The sequence below is a fragment of the Strix aluco genome, chromosome 10, assembly GCF_031877795.1.
Source record: "Strix aluco isolate bStrAlu1 chromosome 10, bStrAlu1.hap1, whole genome shotgun sequence".
NCBI classification, from domain to species: Eukaryota; Metazoa; Chordata; class Aves; order Strigiformes; family Strigidae; genus Strix; species Strix aluco.
The window spans coordinates 2,190,120-2,204,938 of record NC_133940.1 but is presented as its reverse complement, the minus strand read 5'-3'; the positions used below and the strand labels follow the sequence as shown (position 1 = coordinate 2,204,938).

The following is a 14,819-nucleotide window of genomic DNA, read 5'->3' as shown; positions in this document are numbered from 1 at the left end:
TAAACACACACACACACACACACACACACACTTCACTGGGACAGCCCTGGAATGATAGAGGTCAACATTCTGTGTGGAGGGATGTTTGTGCCACAGCTGCATTTCCGCCTTCTTATAATAACAGCAAATAATAAATGATTCAAACGTTTTCTGTGGAAATAATAATTTAAAAAGGGGTTCTTGGAAAAGTGCAAAGAGGCTGAAGTAGTCTCAAGGCAGAGTGACCACATTTGGCCAGTGTTGCTCTGAAAGAGGTCAACTGTCCCAGAGCTGTGGCAGTCTGGGGGTTTAGGAAGTCTTTACAAGAACTGGGACCTCTGCAAGGCTGGCAGAGTAATTCCTGAGCACGGTGCCTCCGTCAAAGATGCGGACAGTGTTGATGTCCATCCATAGGTGCCCTTCTCCAGGTAGGTAGATATGTCACCATGTTTGCCCTTTTTCTGTTATTGGGACAACCAGGACCTGCGGTGAAAAAAAGAAAATAAAGAAATTTAGCTCAGGGAGGATTAGCCAGGACATGCTGCTACCTGCACCCAGCAAACCATGAGGCTGAAGGGAGAAGCAAGCAACCACAAAGATGATGAGAAAAGATGATGCACTGGCCTTTGGTTACATGGGACTGGGATCATCCCTGCCTGCAGCAGCCCCTCGAGTCAATCCAGCTCATAATTTGGAAAACCTGAACAGAAAAAAAACCATCAGAAATTTGTTTTTCCTAAATAGTGAAAACTGGGTATGAAATTTATGGATCAGTCCTTAAATCCCATTTTTGGAGGTCCTGGTCAACTCATCCCTGCACCACTTCGTGACACTCCTTGAACTGCATGGCACCATCATCCCAGGGAGACATCACAGTGTTGGCACACTTTGGGGGGCACTTTTGGACCCTCCTGGCCTTTATAAATATATTTGACAGCAAGACCTGGCTTCCCGGCCTCTTGCAGCATCCGCTTTCGCCAGGCAGATGGCACTGACAAGCAGCGATGCTGCATCACAGCTACAAACCAGCACACACCAGTATTTTTTTTTTTTTTGCCAAATCAGTGCAACTTGTCTCTTTGCTGTTACATTTCAACATGCTCTGTTGGAAGGATTCAGCAGCAGTCAGGTCCAATTCCCTTCCCCAGTAGTGGAAATTGGCTCACAAGCAGTGCTGGAATATGGCTGTGCAGTGTTAAATACAGTTTCGAGACCTTTGGTCAGGGATCAAAACCACCCTGACCACTGCAGTCCCACACCACAGCATCCCAAAAGCACTCGCAGAAACCCAAAGGCATCACTGTCCTGTCTGCTCAAAGGGAGCAGGTATTTGTCTCCCTCTGTAGTCAGCAAACATTTGACAGAAGAGATTATTGAGCACTCCTGCTAATTTGACAGATACATCATTCAGCCTGATTCAGGTTGAACGTGCGCTGCCAAGAGATCCGGGTGAACGAGATCTGGAAGAAATGAGTGTACAAATCCCAGCTTGAAAGTCAGATTTCAAAGCAGGGCTATCCCTTCCAGCCCAGAGTTACCCCCAGAAAAGCTTGGGGTGCAACTCAGAAGCGGAAGGGCTTCAGCCATAGCACAAAGCCGTGTTGATCAGCACCCCACAGCCACTGCTTGCACTGAGGGATGATGCCCCAAAGCTTTATCCCAGCGTCCTAATGCTTAGTCCTGCCTCAGACCACACCGGGACAGAACTACCCTGTGTATTTTCCATAGTTTATTATTAACGACACTCCAAATTGCACCAAAGCCAGTTTTGGAGTGCATTTCTATTCTTACAGCTTCCAAAAACCAGCTTGGAAGTTAAAACATCCCCTGTCTGGGCTCTCCTGCCACAGGCTCATGCTCTTTTGGAAAAAAAAAAAGCAACAAGTAATTAAAAAAATCAGGTGAGCTTTTTGCCAGATTCACATCATGTTTTATCAGAAATGCTTGGCCTTGACAAGTTTATGGAGCAGACACCACATTTTACCATAGTTTAGGAGCTTTCAGCCAAGCCAGAGCTTTGCACCTCCTGGAAGAGAAGGCTAAAGCTGCTCCCACCTTTTGTTTTCTCCACAAGTTTGCGGTATTTTACTGGGCATCTCACCTCACTAACGCAGGCCACATTTCTGCCCTGGCTGATTCAACGGCATCAGGGATTTTCAGTTCGAGAGCTTTTGGGGGCAGGAACTAGGCTTTAGCTTGCTCACAGGTATAACTAATGCCACTGCTCCTGCCCCAGTGTGTGCTCTACAGCCCACGGGGACAGCAGAAATGCCTCGGCCTCCTCCAGCCTCTGTGCTTGCACAGCACTGCTCTCAAAGTCATCTGTGCCAAGGATTTGTGTTTTAAAACCTTCCCGCTGGATTATCTGAGCTCTCTGCTAGAATGCTTTTCTGCTGCTTCTTTGAAAGTAATCTCCTTCGAAAGTAACTTTCCTTTGAAAAAAACAACTTTGAATTGGATCCACAGGATTTGTGGCCAGAAAGTCAAGCTTGGAAATCAGTTATTGCAATGTCTGTTGGAGGCTGCAGGCAGGGCCTGAAAAGAGAACTCTGCAGCACAAGCTGCTTTTCTATTAAATCAAGAAACAAACTCCTGTTGAGCTTTGCTTCTGGGTTTGAGATTTCTTTTTCCAGGGAGATGATGTCCCCATGATTAGCAGCATCCCCCTGTAAAGACAGACTGACATGTTGCTGAAAAATGGGTGCAATAATATGACCTGAGGATTATGCCTTTAATGAAAAGAAAAACCTGTAGAAACTGCCAAAATCTTGAACTGTTGGGATCCTGCACCCAGGCAGAGCAGGAGGGACAAAGATGAAGTGACGCCACTGCACGAAATAAAATGTCTCCTTACAAAAATGGGAGGATGAGGCAGAGCTTTCTTTAAGAGAAGTCTTCTTCAGAAGGCCTGACTTGCCTTTCCAAGATCTTTTAGATTTAAAGGACAATCCATCACATCAAACATCATGCCTTCTGTGTGTTAAATGACTTTGTGAGCTGCAGTAAGATGAGAAGGACACATCTGCAGGGAGAAACTCCCCACTACATGCCACGCCCAAAAGTGTGAAAACACCAGACCTGCAAGGAGTATTTGCAGCATGAAACCACTGAAATCTGAAGCAGCAGAGGAAAACTCTGGGGAAGCAGATACCAGCTGTGTTTAAATCTCTACTAGAAAAACGGATAAAAGCATCCATCCATCTTAAATGTGCCACAGAGAGCTTGAGAGCATGCACCTAACTTGTGCTGCTACTTGCTTATTGCGGGCTGGAACTCCATGTAACGGAATTAACAGCCCAAAAAGAGGGGAGAAAGGAGCAGTGGTGATCGTCAGGAGATGTCTTCTGGCAGAAAGGACTGAAAAATACCCTGATATTAAACAAACAAACAAACAAACAAGTCTCATAGACTTTTCATTTTGAATAAATGACAAACCTGGTGGAGCCAGCAGGGTCCCCTCAGCCCTTTGGTTTCACATCACCTCTGTACGAGCACAGGATGCAGAGGGGTGGACAGGCGAGCACAGGGGTCACCTTATTGCCCCCAGTTACCCTTGGGGGGTACATTCAGTCCCCGCATTTCCTACCTCATCTCCAATGAGAAATTCATCCTTTACGGTGAAAGTGGTTGGATCCATGGGGCTGAGCCACCACACCAGCCGGAAGGTGGAGTACCTGGAACTGAGCCATTCCTCGCTGTATTTTAGGAGGAGTGGCACAACGAAATCCTGGTGCCTCTGTATGCATTGCCGGGTGAGGTTCAGGACCTGCAGGGTGGGGGAAGAAAAAGAAACCCATGACAAGTCCTTCATCCAATAAACAGCAAAGCCAGCAGAAGGAAAAAAAAAAAATATATATATATATTCCCTTGGGAAGAGAGATTACCAAATTGCAATGTCCTGATCAAGTAATGACAGCTAACAAGGTGCAAACAGGGCTGATACAGCGGATTTATTCCCATTTAGGTGCAAAAGCCAGGGACAGCCGCTGGCAGGTGATATCCACCAGGGTGTTCGTGTCTAACAAAAGCTCTTTTGTTGCTGGCAAAGACATTTAATGACGTTTCCCCCTGTGTCCCCAGTCTTAAGACACGCTCTCCCCTTTTATTGCCCTAAAGGGGACATCCCTGGGAAAAATGCCCCCAACTGTTTAAACAGATCTTGAATGTGAATCTGCAGGTTTCGCCCTACTGTAGACATTAACTATTTGATCAAACCATAATTAAACAACTCCAGCAGCAAAAGGGAAGGAGATACACATGACCATTACCGTCACTTCTACAGGCATTGCAGATACCAGCCCCATGGTTGCAGAGCCATGAAGTTTAAAGCCACAAAAAACTCACGTTAATTTTGCAGCAAAAGTACTGCTGAATGCATACAGCGATCTGGGTGCTGGGGCAGAGCGCAGGATTTTGGGGGTAGCAAGAAGACGACAATGATTTTTAGCCTCAGCTTTCCCCAGTAGGGACCTTAATGGCTTTTGGAAGTGTTTGTCATACGAGGGACAGTGTCCTCCTCTGTGGGGAATGGGGGCACGTACACAGGCGTTGCAGCAGAGCCAGGGCGGTGTGCCAAAGGCCATCACGGGGAGGAACATCACGATCTGCAGCCACTGCACGTACAGCTCCGGGTCCTCTGGGATGTCACCGGCCAGGCTCCCTCCTGCCGGGGACAAGGAGCTGAGTGAAGCTGCCTGGGGGCATCTCACGGTGGGACGAGTCCCACATGACCCGCACTCTGTGCGGGCAGGACACCTCACCCCATTGCCAGAGGAGCTGAATCCTCCCCACCTGTGTTTTTATTCCTTGAGTGTCATCAGCAAATGTGGATCAGACATCTACCCCTGGCCCTTTTAAGACCAGATGTGCTGGGGAGGATGTCTCAGGAGTTTCTGAATTTTAGCAGAACGTTGTAAAAAGGGATTTGTCTCATGCAAAGCAAAACATTGGGAAAATGCTGGATTTTCCTGCCACTTTGATGTACAAAGATGAAGCATCATGGGAAAATACTCCTGTAATTTCACAGAATCACAGAATCACAGAATCAACTAGGTTGGAAAGGACCTTGAAGATCATCTAGTCCAACCATTAACCTAGCACTGCCAGTTCCCATCTACACCATATCTCTCAGCGCTATATCGACCCTACTCTTAAACACCTCCAGGGATGGGGATTCCACCACCTCCCTGGGCAATCCATTCCACTGCCTAATAACCCGTTCTGTAAAGAAATACTTCCTGACATCTAGTCTAAACCTTCCCTGGCGCAACTTGAGGCCATGCCCTCTTGTCCTATCACTTGTTACTTGGTTAAAGAGACTCATCCCCAGCTCCCTGCAACCTCCTTTCAGGTAGTTGTAGAGGGCGATGAGGTCTCCCCTCAGCCTCCTCTTCTCCAGACTAAAAAACCCAGTTCCCTCAGCCGCTCCTCATATGACCTGTGCTCAAGACCCTTCATCAGCTTCGTTGCCCTTCTCTGGACACGCTCGAGTAATTCAATGTCCTTTTTGTAGTGAGGGGCCCAAAACTGAACACAGTAATCGAGGTGCGGCCTCACCAGTGCCGAGTACAGGGGTAAGATCACTTCCCTGTCCCTGCTGGCCACACTATTTCTGATACAGCCCAGGATGCCATTGGCCTTCTTGGCCATCTGGGCACACTGCTGGCTCATGTTCAGCCGGCTGTCAATCAACACCCCCAGGTCCCTCTCTGACTGGCAGCTCTCCAGCCACTCCTCCCCAAGCCTGTAGCGCTGCTGGGGGTTGTTGTGACCCAAGTGCAGCACCCGGCATTTGGCCTTATTGAACTTCATACAGTTGGCCTTAGCCCATCGCTCCAGCCTGTCCAGATCTCTCTGAAGAGCCTCCCTACCCTCAAGCAGAACACTCCCACCCAGCTTGGTGTCGTCTGCAAACTTACTGAGGGTGCATTTGATCCCCTCGTCTAGGTCATCAATAAAGATGTTGAACAGGAGTGGCCCCAAAACCGAGCCCTGGGGGACACCACTCGTGACCGGCCTCCAACCGGATTTAACTCTGTTCACCACAACTCTCTGGGCCCGGCCATCCAGCCAGTTTTTTACCCAGCAAAGTGTGCGATCATCTAAGCCTCGAGCAGCCAGTTTCGCCAGAAGAATGTTGTGGGAAACAGTGTCAAAGGCCTTGCTAAAGTCAAGGTAAACTACATCCACAGCCTTTCCCTCATCCAATAAGTAGGTTACTTTGTCGTAGAAGGAGATCAGGTTTGTCAAGCAGGACCTGCCTTTCATAAACCCATGCTGACTGGGCCTGATCCCCTGGTTGTCCCGCATATGTTCTAAGATGGTACTCTGGATGAGCTGCTCCATCAGCTTCCCAGGTATCGAAGTCAAGCTGACAGGCCTGTAATTTCCTGGATCATCCTTCCGACCCTTCTTATAGATGGGCGTTACATTGGCCAGTTTCCAATCTGTCGGGACTTCCCCGGTCAGCCAGGACTGCTGGTAAATGATGGAAAGCGGCTTGGCGAGCACCCCAGCCAGCTCTTTCAGCACCCTTGGGTGTATCCCATCTGGTCCCATAGACTTGTGTGTGTCTATGTGGTGTAGCAGGTCACTGACTCTCTCCTGGATTGCGGGGGGGTCGTTCTCCCAGTCTCTATCATCTGGCTGAGGGGGCTGGGTTCCCTCAACACAACTAGTCTTGTTATTAAAGACTGAGGCAAAGAAGGCATTAAGGACCTCAGCCTTCCCCTCATCACTTGTTACCAAGTTTCCTTCAGCATCTAGCAGGGGATGGAGACTCTCCCTGGTCTTTCTTTTGCTATTGACATACTTATAGAAACATTTCTTGTTATCTTTGATTGCTGAAGCTAGATTAATTTCCAGCTGGGCTTTGGACCTCCTGATTTCTGCCCTGCATAGCCTCACAGCATCTTTGTAATCACTGTGAGTGGCTAGCCCCTTCCTCCAAAGGCTGTAAACTCTCCTTTTCTCCTTGAGTTGCAGCCAAAGCTCCCTGTTCAGCCAGGGTGGTCTTCTCTGCCGCCTGCTCCTCTTAGAGCACCTGGGGACTGCCTGCTCCTGAGCCATTAACACTTCCTTCTTAAGGAGCGCCCAGCCTTCCTGGACCCCTATACCCTTCAGGACCGTCTCCCAAGGGATCCTGTCAAGCAGGTGCCTAAACAAGACAAAATCAGCTCTTTGGAAGTCCAGGATGTCAGTCCTGCTTAGCCCTTTCCTGGCCTCCCTAAGAATAGAGAACTCTATTATTTCATGATCGCTGTGCCCTAGTTGTCCTCCAACTGCCACATCATCCACCAGTCCATCTCTGTTCACAAGGAGGAGATCTAGCAGGGCACCTTCTCTGGTTGGTTCTCTTACCAGCTGTGTTAGGAAGTTGTCCCCTACACATTCCAGGAATCTTCGGGACTGGTCCCGCTCTGCTGTGTTGTATTTCCAGCAGATGTCTGGGAAGTTCAAGTCCCCCACAAGAACAAGGGCAATCGACCGTGAGATTTCACCCAAGTGCCTATAGAATATTTCATCCACCTCTCTGTCCTGCGTGGGTGGCCTATAGTAGACTCCTACTACAACATCTGCCCTGTTGGCCTTCCCCCTGATTCTAACACAAAGACATTCCATCCTGTCTTCACTGCATTTGTATTCGAGGCAATCATAACAGTCCCTAACATGCATTGCTACCCCACCGCCTCTCCTACCTTGTCTATCCCTTCTAAAGAGCTTGTAGCCATCAACTGGCACGCTCCAGTCATGGGAGGCACCCCACCATGTTTCTGTGATAGCCACAACATCATAATTTTCCTGTTTCATCACGGCTTCAAGCTCCTCCTGTTTGTTACTCATGCTGCGTGCATTGGTATACATGCACTTCAGATGGGCTGGTGTTTTGCCCCCTTCCCCCTTCAAATTTAGTTTAAAGCTCTGTCAATGAGCCCAGCTAACTCCTGCCCCAAGATCCTCTTCCCCTTCTGGGACAAGTGTATCCCATGTAAGGCCCAGAGGTCTGGTGCCCTGTATACCAACCCATGATCGTAAAAACCAAAGCCCTGATGGTGACACCAGTCTTGAAGCCACGAGTTCATCTGTTGTGTTCTTCAGTGTTCATCCTCATCCATCCCCCCAACTGGAGGGATGGAGGAGAACACAACCTGTGCCCCCGACCCCTTGATCAGTTTCCCCAAGGTCCTGAAATCTCTCTTCATTAATTTAATACTTCTCCTGCTAATGTCATCACTACCTACCTGAAAAACCAGAAGAGGGTAATAGTCCTTGGGTTTAACTAGAGAGGGGAGTCTTCTTGTGAGGTCCTTGATGCGGGCCCCAGGGAGGCAGCAGACTTCCCTATGATGTGGGTCTGGTCTGCATATGGGGCCTTCGACACCCTTCAGAGTGGAGTCCCCCACTACAATGACTCTTCTGGGGTTCCTTTCAGAGATGGTTTTAATACCTTTTCTAGAGTGACCTGGCCTTGGTGGTCCTTGATCTTCCTCATTGTTTGTCTCATTCTCTTCCTCCATGTCTTCATTCAAAAGTTCCAGGACCCCAAATCTATTGTGAAGAGGCACCATGGAGGGTGAGGGAGGTTGGGAGAGAATTTTCTTGCCTCCCTGAGCAGGGACCTGTTTCCAGTCTCCCTCATCTCTTAAGTCCCCTCCTTCTGCCTGGTAGCATGAGGGTGAGGGATCACCTGCCTTGCCTGGAGTCTCTATTTGCTCCTGTTGATTCATGGGTGCCAAGGTGGAACTCCACCAATCAATCTCCCTTTCACATTCCCTAATACTTCTTAATCTCTCGACCTCTTCTTTGAGTTCTGCCACCAGGCTGAGCAGGTCATCCAGCTGGTCACAGCGCACACAGGCGCTGTCACTGCGGCCCTCCAACAGCACTGACAGGCTCAGGCACTCCCTGCAGCCTGGGACTTGGACTGCTGCATGTTTGCGTGGTTGCTCCGTCTGGGTCGCCACGTTCTTGCTGGTGGTGCTTTTGAGGCGAGTGGAGACCATGGCTCAGGCTACCGGTCGTTGACAAGTACTATTAACCAGTGGTTTACAGGTACTGTCTGATCACCCTGAGCTCGGTGGGCAGCGACCTGGTCGCTGCCCTCCCACAGGGTTCTTCTCTCCGAATTAACGGTGGGTGGTGCTGGTTCCGCCCACGCTAACTAGGAAGCCCTCCCAGCTCGTTACCGAGGGGTGGGTGTGAGTTGCTCTCCTTGGCGAGTGACTGTTGGTGTGTTTACACCTCGCTCGAAACAGGCGCCACCGGCCCTGGGCTCAGCCCACAGCCCACGCCTCCTCAGCTGCCCGCCCACCGGCTTGCCAGTCTCCTTAGAGCCGGCTAGCCGCCTTTCTGTCTCCAAAAAGATTCAAAAGTCCCCCCCCAAAAAAGCTACTTTCCAGTCCCTTTTGCCGCGAAAACCCCCCAGTACGGGCTTACCTGCACTGGAGTTGCTCTCCTCGGCGAGCATCCCTTCAAATTCATAGTGAAAAGTGGTGGAGAAGCAGATTATTGCTAACTAATTAATCAGAAACATGTAGTAGAAGGGGATTCCAGTTCCCCTCTGAAATACTAGAGAGGGGCTTAGGAAGGACAGGAGAGGATGGGATGGGACAGGGAAAGGAAAATGAAGCCCTTGGGGCTGGAGTGTCCTTAGGAGCCACTGCTCAAAATCTGGCCCAGCTTCCCCCAGAGATGGCACAAGAACCCCAATGCCAAGGGCTCACCCAGACCAGCCAAAGCCCCATTTTCTCCAGAGGATTTTCCCATTCGGAGTGGCCCCGAGCTGCGGTGACCCAACCCGATGGGCCACAACCCCAGCACCAAATGCCACGACCAATGGGTTCAGCGTCTCTTTGGGAAGGGAACCGGTATGCTGTGATTGCCTCAGCCTTGTTTTCTAAAGAAAATAGAGGCCAAATTGAAAAATTGCCCAACAACCCCATTTTTCAGGGCTGTCTTTACAGTCTGACACTTCACCTGCAGCCTCTGCCTGTTTGGGGCATGTTTTAAACACAAATAACCTGGTCACCTCCAAGACGAGAGGAAAAATGAGCTGCTTGGCCCCAATCAAAGGATTGTTTCTAAACTTTTATAACATTTTTATTTCAGGATTTCTCAAGCCATTGTGCTTTTGAGCAGAAATGCAAACTTGGAGCAGGGCTGCTGGTGTTTTAGGAACATCTAGTTCCCACCCTGGAGCCTGGGTGTGCAGTTTCCTGGCTGTGTGTTCCCTCCTTGCCTTTGCCGGGTGGGTTTTAGCTCCAGCAAAGCCGCGGGAGGTGGCAGGCTGCCCACCGCCTGCAGTCGAGGCAGCTCTCTGCGAATCCCCAGAGACCTGCCTGCTTCTGGGGCTGCCTATTAAAATTTACAACATGTTTTTTTGTTTTCAGTTCCTCAGCCGATTCCCTAGTAACATTCAACAATCGAAGTCAGCGCAGCAGAAAATTGGGTACCGGGAACAAAGTGCTTCGAGCCTTCCTACAGCCCAACTAAGCCAGGTGGTGCAAACACACCTCCCGAGCTCCTCTTGCCTGAGCAACTGCTGCAAAACCCTCTGCAGCAAAGCCAGAAATAGGGGAAAAGGCAGAAAAGAAATTATTACCTACTGCATCGGGGATGAAGAAGTTGCAGCCTAAGAAGCTGTTGTGCAGCACGGAGGGAATAAGCCCCTTCAACCCCGCGTGGCTCCAGTCCGAGTGCAGTGGGCTCATCTGGACAAAGAATGGGAGGTGACTGGCTCTGGGGGAAACAAGCACAAACCCAATGTCTTTAGATGGCTTGCAGGACCCAAAATGCTCCGACGCCTGTCTGTCTTGGCCGCCGCTGTGGTCAGATATGGGTTTCTCCAACAACTCGGCATCTCCGTTGGAGGGAAATCAGCACTCCCCCATACCACTCCCATGCACTGTGCCTGCCCTGCTGACTTTGGCAACCCCAATCTTCCTCCTCCTCCCCAAATCCCCTATTCAAAGCTTTCCTTCTGGCTTGCTCTCATGAGGACCACAGTTGGGTGGTCCACCTTGATGGCAGCACAGCCACACTCTGGGCTGTAGCCATCGTCTTGCTGCTGCTTCTCATATAGCAACACCGACCCTGGTGGGAACACGCTCACCAAAACCCACGAGGCCAGCAGGGGTAGCCCAGCCACCCCTTCAGCCCCGGCCACATGGTCCCCCAAACCCAAAGCACCAACCTCCTTGTGATGTGGGTGGCCCGGGGGACATGGCCTGCAGGGAGGATTTCTCCTCCTGGCTTTCATTTGTGCTTGTGTTTTACGCCAAGCGGCTGTCATTCCTGACAGCAGCTTTATCCATCTTCCAGAGGAAAACATTATTTTCCCCACTTTTTTTTTTTTTTTTTTTTTTTTTTTCAGTAGTGTTTCTATGTCTTGGGTTTACTTGGTGGTGCAAGGGGTCATGTCATCAAGCAGCCCAGCATGGGAGACTGTTTCTGGTGTCCAAACAGGGTCAGATCTGGACCTTCATGATGAGCTTTGGCTTGAAAAATGGTGTCGAGCTCATCTAGCCAAGGGGGATTTTTGGTCTGAGTCTGCTTGCTCCTAGAGTTTGGTTTCCTCCTCAACCTCCCACCACTTGCTGACTCCCCAAAGGTCTCCCAGGGACACTTTTTCATCTTAGGAGGTGGTAAAGCTGATGTGATGGGTTATGAAACTCTTCTGGTATGGAAACTGCCCACCAGGAAAGGTATGATCCTGGATGGACTAAGAAGTGGTTAGAACAGGAGCTATTTTCACCACTTGGGTTTTGCAGATGGCTGAGTAAGAGCCCATCACCACCTCAGCATGTGAAACTGTTTTTTCTTTGAAAATGAACTAATTTCTCATGCAATTTACCATCAATGCCTCATCCACAATATGAAAATAAGTCATTTTGCAAACAGCCTGCATAGCCCTTTGCATCTGCGAAACATAAAAATAATGGGATGCCGGCGGGGTTTTTGCCGAAGTCGCTGCTAATGAAGGGCTGTGCGGGGCTCTCGGCACCATTGAGCGGCCAGCGCTGGGCGCAGATGCTCACCCCTCCGTACCAGGAGATGTTGGCCATGGAGATGCAATCCTGCAGCCAAGAGAGCATCCTCAGGTCGGGGGGAAGCGCCTCGGAGTGAGGATGAACACACGAGTAGCTGCACTTAGAGAGGCAAAACCCCTGCGTGTTACTCCAGTGTTGTCAGAGCAGTCATGGGACAGGTCTTTTCCCAGGAAGAAAAACCCCAACCCCATGAGATTTAGGTGTTTTATGCAAAAAGCATCAGGTGCTCACTCTGCTTTCCACATCTAACCCAGGAGAAGATACTTGGATTTAAGTTTTTGCTCTGCAAGAACAGGAGCTAGGCTTCCAGGTACCAAAACATGCTGAAATTCTGCCTAACTGCTTGATTCCTCAGCCTGCAGTTGATGAAAGTCACCAAATGATGTAAGAGTAGGAAGAGAAAAAAAAATTGCAACAAGAATCGGAAGTGCAAGATACATGCTTTATTTACCTCAAAGAACAAAACCACGCCTTAATTTGCTAATTAAAGGCTAATTAAAGCCAAAGACAACAAATTTTCTTCCTTTTCCCCTCACGGGTCTGCTTTCAACATGCAGTCATGTGGAGGAATATAAACATCCCACTGCAGGAAGAAAAACTATAGCTTAAAAATTATGGTTTCCTTTAAAATAAAAAACCCACAGGACATCTTCCCCAAAGGCTGCCAGTTTTAGATAGGTGAACTTAAATAAAATAAAATTGCTGTGAAGCAGCCTAGTAACCTGGTAACACCCGCACACAACACCCTGTGCCTCAGAGACCCCACCTGGTTACATTTCTGCTCCCAACCACGATTATCAAAAATTAACAGGGTTTTGAGTTGCTGGTGAAAAGATGCTGAAAACTGTTTAAGAGAAGAGGCTTTGCAGGTGTCTGTCGCTGCAGGACAGGAGTGATGGTGGAGGTGGAAAATTCAAGGCAGCAGCTTTAAATTGCAGTGACAGCGCTTTCACAAACCCAGCTTAGAAAAAATCCGTTTGTTGGGTTTTTTTTCAAAAAAAAAGAAAAAAAGAAAAGGAAGAAACCTCTCCTAACTATTTTCTTCAGTGTTTCTGGGGTGGGTTTACTGCCTGAATTCGCAGCTCTCTCCAGCTGCGTGCACACAGGGAGATTTTAACCCCATCCTGAGCGCTCATCTGATGGCCCTACAGTGTCCCCGGGGTAACTTGTGGGTTTTCTGCTCTCCCTCAAGGCAAAGTCTCCCTCTTCCCTGAGGGCTGATGATAAAAAGTGCTTCCCTCAGCAAGAGCAGATCAGTGGGGGTATTTGGGGCACTTCTCATAGGGCTGACGGAGCAGCTGAACAATGAGCCATCTCCGAAAGCTGCTGATCCCGGGGGACACCCCCATCCTTGGCCCGCCTCCTTTCAGAAACCATCAATTTCTGCTTCAAAGCCTCTAAAAATTTCCCCTTTCTGCCAAAGCAGGGGATCAGCAGGATTTAGCATCCCACGTGACTTCACATGCAAGGACGGGCTTCCCCAAAATCCTGGGGATTTGGGGCTGCAGAGGGATGCTGGGACGGGCAGATAGAGACCCAACGATCTCCCAGCTCAACCCAACCAAGTTTTATTCACTCCAACCCTGACCCCACGGCTCAGGCAGTGTTTCTGGAGCCAGGGGGGACAGAGAGAGGTTAAGTCTCACTAAGGGGTGGCGAGAGGAGATGTAAATTATTAAAGTGGAAACCCTGGAGGCTCAGAATAGCTGTACCAGGTGTCAGCTGAACTAGTTACACCAGCTGGGAAAGAAGGGGGGGAAAAAAGCCTGTTCTTAACTCTTAAATTTCACTGGATCATATTTTCTAATAGTTTGGTTTTGGGTTTTTGGGGTTTTGGGGTTTTTTTGTTTGGGTTTTTGTTGTTTTGGTTTTTATTTTTTTTTTATTTTATTTTTTATTTTTATTCTGTCTTTCTCATCCTCTCAACCACCCTAGATTGATGTCAGCAGGAAAACCAGCCCCACGCACAGCGGTTGTCTTCAGGCAACACCTTCCACCAGCCCTCAACGATGTCAACAGGCGATTTACAGCTAAAGCGGAAAATTCCCCATCCTGCAGGATCCCATCCCACTCGGTGCCTGTCCCAGTGGCTCACCACAACATGTCACCATGGTCTGATGAGGTTTTTTCCTTTCTCTCCCTAAGGCTCACCTTCAGAGTCTGCTTTTATTTAAGTGTGGGAGAAGACTTGGAAGGATACAAAAAAAAAACCATAAATTTTTGCAGCAGCCAACATAGATTAATCCCATCCCAAGAGAGCTGCCACATTGTGTCTGTGGCTGGAAGAGACCTTTGAGCTCCTCGCATTTCTCGCCAACATTGTTATCTTACACAGTTATTTATTCAGTCTCTATATAAATACAGTTCTCCCACCCTGGGGTTACCAATGCGGCATCAGGAGGAGGCAGCCACAGCCCCTTGGTGGTTTGGGAGCTCAGCATCAGGGCACAAACCTTCCAAAGGGCCTTTTCCCACCTGGGACCCTCCAGCTACTGGAGACTTTGGAAGATGGGGTGCCCCTAGCCAAGGTGCAACCCCGTAACTGCACTGGGAAATGGAGTGTTCAGGCCAGATCCTCCCTGCTTTGGCTCGTTTGACCCCAAATGCCACAGTTCAGAGACAGGCACAGGGGTCACTCTTACCTTCAGCATCACGTCAGGGAGCAGTGGGGTTCACCAGCGGTCCCATGTTGGCGGGGGTCCTGCAGCCGGCACACCGCCCACCGTGATGTCCGCTACCGTCTGCCCTGTCGGCAGTGCCCGCAGCAGCAGGGCCCCCCGCCGGCGCTCCCAC

The 14,819-nt window shown here is 49.5% G+C and overlaps 1 pseudogene; it reads right to left on the bottom strand.

Moving 5' to 3' along the window:
- Positions 1-288: 288 nt before the first annotated feature.
- LOC141927781 (SITS-binding protein-like) lies at positions 289-11,395 on the bottom strand (annotated as a pseudogene).
- Positions 11,396-14,819: the final 3,424 nt, after the last annotated feature.